This window comes from Hippopotamus amphibius, chromosome 9 (genome assembly GCF_030028045.1).
Source record: "Hippopotamus amphibius kiboko isolate mHipAmp2 chromosome 9, mHipAmp2.hap2, whole genome shotgun sequence".
NCBI lineage: Eukaryota > Metazoa > Chordata > Mammalia > Artiodactyla > Hippopotamidae > Hippopotamus > Hippopotamus amphibius.
The window spans coordinates 37,905,214-37,914,925 of record NC_080194.1 but is presented as its reverse complement, the minus strand read 5'-3'; the positions used below and the strand labels follow the sequence as shown (position 1 = coordinate 37,914,925).

The 9,712-nt window shown below is 40.4% G+C and overlaps 1 pseudogene; it reads right to left on the bottom strand.

The window, feature by feature from the left end:
• Positions 1–2,286: 2,286 nt before the first annotated feature.
• On the bottom strand, positions 2,287–3,687 carry LOC130860775 (TBC1 domain family member 12-like; annotated as a pseudogene).
• Positions 3,688–9,712: the final 6,025 nt, after the last annotated feature.

Genomic DNA, 9,712 nt, shown 5'->3' with positions numbered 1-9,712 from the left:
CATTCTACTTTCTGTCTGGGTATAAATTTTATTTGTCTTGGCTTATAATACCTGAGTCTGAAAAGCTATGACATGTGTTAAAATTTCATCAAAGTTTGCTCAATTTTGATGACCTCATTTCCCTAGTTTACTGCTTACTGTCTTCACCTCCAATATGGAAAGTTCTTTGTGTATGTGTACTTTGCCTATATAGAAAAAGATATTATGTCTTATAATACGTTGATTGTATTATGTTCTTGATTATTTTTAAAAAGCAAAGCTTCCTCACTTAGAAAACAGTTAAGATACTTTACAATCATATTACATTTTGTGCTTATTTTTAGATGTTTTATTGTCGCTTTCAAATGACATTTGAAAAACAACAACGGTTGTTTCTGCAGCACCCTATCTGAAGAGTTCAAATCTCCTGGCAGCTTTTGATTTTTGCCTCCCTAAATCTATCTTTGAGATTTCCCAGTGGGTCTCTCAACCCCTAAATATTTGTTCTTTTACCTTATGAAAGTGGGGTGTTATTTCTAAATAATTAGGTTTTATTTATGAGTTTATTTATGATGAGTTTCATGGAAAGATCTGTCACATCAGAAAAGATGCTCAGCCTTCTCCAGGTTAAATCTGCATAGGTAAAATTTTATTGCTGTAACTCTTTTAGAACTTAAATGATTCATGGGAAGTCCCTGGAGATTTGTCGGTATCTCTGTTTCTCTGTATCCCAATGATGCTTTGCCTGATGTTAGGGCATTACTAGTTATAATTTTAGTTACTATTTAAAATGTTTATTTGGTTGGAATCTTTCTTCTTTAATTTGAATCTAGCATCTTCTAGGCCAGTGGTTTTCATTTGGGAATAAATATCAGACGTATCTATAGAGTTTTATTAAAATATAGATGTCTAGGACCTACTTGGAATCTCTTTACTTGATATTCTTGCTACATACTTGGTATATTTTTAGAGTATTACATATATATATATATTATGACTCAGATTTTGCATATCTCAAGAATTTTTCCTCTGTAACAAATATGTTCATCCATTTTTATAAATCGGATGTAAAATTCAATATCTTCTTTGAAAATAGCCTTACTCAGTATGTGCATAGACATTTTGTCATAGCTTTATGTTTATTTATTTATTTGGGTTAGCATTGTTTTGCATGACACAGAAACAACCAAACTTCCTTGCCAGTCGCATCATGCTTGATATGAACCCTCTCCAGTAATTACCATAGTCATTTTAAGTCTCTGGCATCTACAGATAGTTTTTGTAGTACTTGGAAGCTCCCCTGACGGCTCTGCATCAGTTGCAGAGGCCAGATCACATCTTTGACAAAGATGCATGGTCCCCAGAACCCAAGGAAGAGGACTGTACCAGATATTTCAAACTACTGACACTTCAATAAATAGACCTTGGGTACAGGCTTCTGATGTCATCACTTAAACAACCTTAAGACTGTACTGAAGAAAATGAAAAAAAGGCTGTACTGTTGGGCTAAATCAGGATTTACAGGACTCTTAGTAAGAAGCAGATGGGTTCATGATACTGCTAACCCAATATCCAGCAGAACAAGAATTGATTACATAGGATGGATGACCTAATGAGAGATGATTCTAGCTAATTGTTTGGAATATTGCTGATATTGTTTTAATGTTCTGTTTTCTGGATACATGAGGAATCCCTTTTTCCTTCTTATTAACTTATTTATAACCTATAACAATTTAGTAGATTCTGATTTTGTAAACTGAAATGAAACATCTTTAGATGATGTTTTCTTCTCCTTCCTTGACTCCCCTTCCAAATTCAGAAAATTTTATTAAAGATTTCACTTTTAAATGGTAACACCTTTATTTGCATAGGTTCAGTAAGAATCTACCTTCCTTTTTACTAAATATAATTGGAAAAATGGTTATGTAACCAAGGCCTTGGCTGGAAAGTCATATTTGAAAATGATGCTTATTTAATTGGGTATGACCAGCCACTGTCCTTTTTCCCCCAAAACTATTTTAAAGTGCTTTTGCAAAGTGCTTTTTCAAAAGTTTACCCCAAATTATGGAGTATGAACTAGTCATTTACACTTTTTCTTTTGTAAAATGGCTCTCCCTGCAAAATACTTTTTAAAAATAATGCTGTCAATCAGTTGCTCATTTTCATTCCTTCAGACATAAAATTCAAAATCAGCTGTTTCCCATCTCTTGATTCTTTTGGATTACTCCAACTTTCCTCCATATGCTTACATAGGAAACAAAATACTGTTATAAAAAATGTTTTTTTACATTTCAATTAGTCTGTTAATTATGAAGATTGGCTGTTCAAAGCAGTGCTGCTATTCTTGTCTCCTTCTTGTATGCTTCATTACTGACACAAAGGCCTAAGTCCGTTAACTGGCACTTTTCTGCATCTGAGTGGCTGCAATGCAGCCAAACAGATTTTCTGGTATGAGAACCTCTGCCAGTTTGTTTAGATACAATGCTATGTGAGTAAAGCCTGTCTGAAGAAAATGTCTTCATATCACTGGAGGATTCCTATCCCAGTTCTAAATAAAAATTCCTCCCCATCTCTGCAAAATACATCCCAGGCTGGTCTGGTCGGATCAAGTAGAATAGTGATTTGTGATTCTATGTGAGTATCCAGTCTGTCAAGTATATGCTAATGTGAGACCATAAGACTACTTGATAGGAAGAAAAAGTATAAAGAGACTGCCCTCAAAGAATACTTCAGATGTTCTAAAATATTTCAACATCTTGCTGCAATCCACACAGAGAAAGCCCAACTGGGATGGCTTATTCATGAGATTTCCAAACGCAGTGAAGGCAGCTGACTCTTCCAAATTGAGAATGAACAATGCCACAATGAAGGTCATCCCCTGGACATAACCAACATCAGGTCTGTAACATGAATATGCTCCTAAGATATTGTATAAAACATCCTGATATGGACCATCCTTCTGAAATATCTAGAGAGATGGAAAGACATAGGATATGTCCAGCTTAATTCCAGACCCGCATCTGGAGAATCATCATTCTGGACCAGCATCATAGAGAATGATATGTTTAGATAGAATTTGTTTCACTGAAGCTTTCCCACCATTTCTTTCCTCTGGGGAGGAATACTGCATAAAGTTCAGGACTGATATTTATTTAGTTCATTTACTACAGCTAGACTCCAAGGTTTACCGTGAACACTAGGGGGCAACCCCTGCACCTCAATTTTCCAACCTTTTTCCTACTATGAATTACTTCCCAGCTGGGAAGTATTTCACTGGTCCAAATTACCATTGCATTTGCTTGCAATATTTTCTTAACTTTTTTTCAGGTACTGCTTTAATTTCTCAATTTTAAAACTCAGCTCAAAAGTCTCATGTTCTTGTTATTGAGATTAAAGCTTCTTCCACAGATTTGGCAGAAAGATTTCCTTGGAGTAGGCAAAGATTTCAACAGGACACAAGAGCAATCATCAATCATATGATGGCCCATACCCAAGAATCAAAACACTGGCAGAAGATGGCTCAAATTCAAAATTCTTACGTCTTAAAGACTGAAGCGGTGATTTAAAGGTCCTCCCAGTTCGTGCTTCATTCCTGCTGAATGGCTTTTGGATTTTCTGAAGATTCTCTCTGGGAGGGACTTTACCAAATAATTTCCAACCAGGAGCACTGTGGACAAGTGATTCGAACTCCCTTTATCCTTTTTGGAAAAGGTTTCAGACAACCAAGGGAAGGTAGAGGGGCTCTTTGGAAAAGGAGGGAAAGAATCACGCCCTCTGACTCCCAGCTGCTTCAGGTTCATGGACTTCAGTGTCTGCAACCATAGACAGCTACTTTGCAGAGGATAGGCTGCGCATACCAGCAGTGATCTCATCACCAGGCTCCTCCAGGTGGACATGACCACAAGGACAAGGGAAGAGGCTCCCTGCCCACCTGGGGAAGTTGTGGCTATTGCCTGACCAGTCGATTTTAGGGAACTAAAGTAGACTTTATTGAGCTAGTGCTGACAAAGCCCTCCTGGTACCTGGCTTACAGGGTCCAGCTGGTAAGGAAGTTCACTTCCATGACAGGCCAGGAGCCTAGAGATGTTTTGAGAACTTTGAGAAGTGAGGAAGTCACCCAAAATGTATGTCCTGCACATGAAATCTGGTGGATCAAGTTTCTTGGGCATGGCTTCCTAGCCTCAGGACAGCTAATATTAGAAAATTTTAGAAGTCCAACCTGAGATTCCTTATGGAAACCTCCAGCAGAGTAAACTTACATGAAGGCCTTTATGGTAAACTAACATTCTTTCTGCACCTATGTAAATAATCAGGCCAGATCTAATGAGGCCACACTCATTTTGTGATTAGGAATTTTTGAGATTCTCTTTTGATCAAAGGTCGGGAAACTGTAGGGAAAAATTTGTTCTTACATGGAAAAATAAGTGTTTATTTTAAAGCACACCTGGGTTGTCTGATTCTGATTCTGTAAATTTTAGGTAACTGACAGCAATGCCAAATAGTTCTGTCTATAGACATGCAAACAAATTATATATGGAGAGAAACAGTCGGAAAACCAATTTGGGCTCTATGTGTACATTCTTTTCTAAATCCTTGACCTATAACTGTGTCTGTTCTTGGTAATCTCCTTTAACCTGGTTGTATCACTTCACTCGTTAAATAAAAGTGAAGTTAAATAAAATCTGCAACTGGTGTTTATTCTTATATCTGTATGAGAGTCATGATTTAACCTGCTTTTGAAAATTATCTTTTAATGCCTACTTGGAACTAAACCACCCTTTAATGGCTGGTCACGTGTGTCCTGAGTTTTTGCCTCAGCCCCCAAGGGCCTTAGAGACTTTCAGACAACAGCATCCAAGAGGCTTCTGAGGCAGCCCAATTTGGTGACCTTCCAAACAACCTAGCACAGGAACTTCCTAGAAGCCTTATGGATGGTGACAGCCCTGTTCAGAAGCCACTTAGTGTTTTTTCTGTTCTACTGTTTGAGGTGGCCTAAGACTTCTTGGCAGACATTGTCCTGGCTCCTCTTAAATACTGTGTACACCCCAAAAGTATACTTCAGGGGAAAAATACACACTTAAGACCCTCATAATCTAACTCTCACGGAGTGAGATAGTGTTGAAGCACTACCACTCAGGGCTTCATAAGCTTGTTTAAATTGAAGCCATGTGAAGCTTCATGCTTGTCTAGATGGCGGGGTGGGGGGGGGGCTCATATTTTCCTCAAGGAGGACCCCACATGGTCAAGGACATCATAGAGACCCAGGAGGGCACAGCCTGTGGTAAAAATCATTGTGTGAAGATGCAGTTGGTCTAAGCTGCTGCACAGATATCCTTTGCCTTCTTCCAGCAAGCCATCATCATGCCATCTATGAACTGACCTGGGATGTATTAGCCATCTCTAAAGTTGGATGCACACATCTCAGGGGTTACTCAGGACAGTCTTCCTTAATTTCCATTTTTGTGTATGTGTTTATACACATAGTAGTACATGCATATAATCTGTAAATATGCATATGTTGTGCAACTTTTCTCTCATAGGATATGCAGTCAAGATTAGAAAACAGTAGGATATGTATCATGAAAACGTCTTGCTACTGGGTTTCCCAAATTGGTATTGGGAAGGTTTGACCATTGTGCACGTTTATCCCACAATTCATTCAGAAGAAGCATGCCAGCCTTCCTGATTGTATTCCTGAGAATTTGTCCTCTGAAATTAAAGATTTTATTTTGCTCATTTCTCTATTTCTGATACTTAGAAAGGCACTTGGCACATAGTAAATACTCAATATTTGTTTAATGAATTTTACAGTGGTTTAACACAATATCTTATGTTTAACAATCATTCCTCCACTATATTGGCCTTCGTGGCTTAAAAATTAGAAATCTTAATTTTATAACACACATGTGGATGAACATATTCACCAAGAGTCACGTGGAAGTTTCCTTAAAATGCCAAACCTCTTAAATCTTGTTAGTTCCATACACTTTGACCAGAGCCATATTCATTTCCATTTAGGGTGACCAAACATTCTGGTTTGCCTGAGACTGAAGGGTTTCTTGGGACAGGAGACTTTTGGTATTAAAACAGGGACAGTCCTGAGCAGACCAAGATGGCTTGGTCACCTCAGTTCCATTGGGCACTTGTAAAGAACTGTTCCTTTTTCTCTACAATAAGCTGTAAACGAGCAGTAGCATGAAAACATCAGCTATCTATGGACCCTAGAAAGCAGGATAAGATGAAATAGTTCCAGAGTGGGGGTACACACACGCTTTCCTCAGTCCAAGATAGCATTGCTTAAAATCACCAACATTGTCGATCAATTTTCAGTACCCTACACAGTAGTGCTTGGTCTTGTTCACAGAGGACACAGTCTTGTGAAGACGTGATAGTAATGTACCTTCTCCCTAGACCATGAAAACAAAGTGTAGGTTAGCTGCATATTTATAACCAACATAAGAGCATCCCAGTGTTCCAGAGGCAGTGGATAAATGGCATACCCCAAAAAAGACCCAAAGCAGGAAATGTCCCTTCTTGGTTATTTCTGTTCTTTTTTGTAACTGGGCCACTCAAATGAGCCACATACTGGGAATCTGAGGCTGTCCACATGGTGAGATCTGACCAACGTTCCATTGTGATGTTGCCCAAAGGTGATGTTTCACAGGGTGGTGGCGCCTTACAGCCATAGCGGGGTGGGGGGAGAACAACTGCTGAACTCAAAGACCACCCTAGTGTTTTAATCAGGGCAAAACCATCCAGGAAGTGGTGCCTAACAAGACCCTTGCTCCCCAGGCAAGCATGGCGTGTTAGATAACCCCCTCAACTGGGAGCCAAATAGCACAATCTGTGGATGAAGAGGAGCGATGAAGGGGGTGATAGAGGCAGCTCTTTTTCTGATAAGAAGTAAAGCTAACACAGAACCAAAGCCTATGGACAGCAGCATAACCACTGAGAGGGGTCAGTGTCTTATTTTATTCTCTTCATCTGCTCAGGGCTGTCTTGTTGAGAGCTGGCCCAGGACACGCATACACTGACTCAGAGCCATGTTAAAAAAAATGTGAGCAGGACCCCGCTATTCACCAGATAAGCTTCTGGGAGGGTAAAGAATCCAGAAAGCAGCTGGTTAAGGTTTTGTCCTATTTGCTCAACAGCTTCCCACCCGAGGTCACACGTTAGCCACCTCTCACCCCCCACCCTGGACAACTGAAGTCCACAGGATGTGTTTGGGTTCATTACCTGACCAGAAAAATGTTTTCTTTATCTTCTCTTCACCCCCATTCTTTCTAACAGTCCCTATTAATGTTGACAACACACCCACAGCATGCTCTGAATTACTCTAATATGCTTGATGCACTGGGCAAGTTCAGTTGTCATCCCCACCACGAGACCAACGATTTGTTTGACCCCTCTCCAACCTGCCAGAGCTGAATGTAATATTCAGTATACATTTACTTTAGGTTTTATTTAGAATCTCTGGGTACCTCTTTGGCCATTTTCTGGGATGTTAAACAGAAACAAAATTCATGGATATATTCAGTAGCCTCAGTATGACCCACAAGCCTTTTCCAGTGCATATCACTTTCCAGAAATTTATCTACCTCCAGGCATCATTCTTTGGGGTCCCAGATACCTCTGAGCTTCCCCTAAACATGTCCCTATTTTCCTGTGTCAGATGCCCTCTGTGTTCCCTCCCCTGGGTCCTGGCTGAGCTGGACGATCCAGCACAAGGGACAGTGACTTGGCTGCCGTGACAGGCTGTACAGGTGGCCTTGACACAGCAACTATGGTTGTGGGAGGCATAACTTTCAAGTGGGCATGCGTCTCTGTCTTAAATCCTCCTTGCTACTTTCAGGCAAACTGCTGGCACCCTGGCTGGCATCCACTGACCTGCACGCCCTTTTCTGCATCAAGTCCCGTTTTAATTTCCTGCGGTGATGATGACATATGTCTTCACTGGATTCACACAGTATCTCTTTCCACCTTCTGTGTAATCACAGCTAAATCACAATCAGAAAGTAGGATTTAAAAATAATTGTTAAATGCCTCTGAAAAAGTGCACACACATAGCCCTCCTCTTATCCTTTTGCCTCTTGCCCTCAATATCACTTCTGGCAAATAATCTTACATAGTTTTACTCACTTTTATTTCACTCCTCTGGTGGCTCTGGTATTGTTTGATCATGGTGCTTTTTTGCTGACACATGCAAGAACCCTGTCACATTATAACAAAGGCACAAATAGGTATCTTGGTAATGGGTGCTAGTATTTCTGCAAAGAAAAAGAGCAAAATTTCCGCCAAGTCCCTATGAGAATACTTACACACACACCTGCATTTTTTTCGTTTTTGTTTTTCTCGTTTTCGGTTTTGTTTTGTTTTAATGTAATGTCTTTGGTGGGACAAAGGGGTTACCCTAAATTAACTTTGCATCTTTTTCCATCATGCACCATAGGCACAGACATAGATTATAGAGTCTTCACAACCGCCATAGTTGGTTCTGTATTACTGGATGCCAGGTGGAGTAAGAGGTTCGTTTTGACTGACAGTAAAAGCTGTTCAATTAATGCTTCAACATAGTCTCATATTGAGTGCTGTGAGAAAGAGCCATAAGGTAAGTTTATTACTAGCTAAGAAAAAAACCCAAGTCCTTCTCTAACAAACAATTTATCTGAATTACAATTTATCTCATTATAGTGTTTTTATGAATTCTAGGCAATGCCTTCTCTCTGACTCAGAAATAAACTTAAACCTCCCCCATCGCACCCTTCATCACATGCCAGGAGAATATTTTTCATCCACTTCCTAATAGTAAATATGTGAGTAAGGAACAGCCTGCGTAAGGTTCACAGCAGGGATCGGTCAACTGCGAGGTTAGCAACCTCAGCACGATCGACATTTCGGACAAGTTAATTCTTGTTGTCCTGTGCTTTGTAAGATGTTTAGCAGCATCCCTGAACTCTACATACTAGATGCCAATTGCGATACTCAAAAATGTCTCCTTGGGGGTTTCCTTGGTGGCTCAGTGGTTAAGAACCCACCTGCCAGTGCAGGGGACATGGGTTCGAGCCCTGGTCGGGGAAGATCCCACATGCCAAGGAGCTACTAAGCCCCTGCGCCACAACTACTGAGCCTGCACTCTAGAGCCTGCGAGCCACAGCTACTGAAGCCTGTGCACCTAGGGCCCATGCTCCACAACAAGAGAAGCCACCGCAATGAGCAGCCCGCACACCGCAACAAAGAGTAGGCCCCACTCACCACAGCTAGAGAAAGCCCACTCGCAGCAACGAAGACCTAAGGCAGCCAATAAATAAATAATGTCTCCAGACATTGCCAAATGTCCCCTGGGGGCAAAAGTGTCTCCAGTTGAGAACCACTGGTCTAGAGAAAAGATTGTCATTGGCCTAGTTTGGATAGAATGCTTTGTCCTGGCCGGCCAACTGTGACCAGGGGACAGGGATCAGGAAATTAGCACATAACTCTAGCTGAATCTATGTGGCTGCTCCGTTAAGAGGTGCTGGGAAATCCATCCGCTGTGCATCCAATGCTTTGCAGAGATTCCCTTCAGAGTTGGATTCTAAAGATTTGCTCTTTGATGATGATGTTAAACACTTTATTATTATTTTTCTTTGTTACTTTTGTCTGTTGGTATTGAGATTTCTTGTCTTATTTTGGAAACATTTCTTCTTTTTCCAGGTGTTTTTGTTAGCCTTACAGTTTTCTGCCATCTGCAAACAAG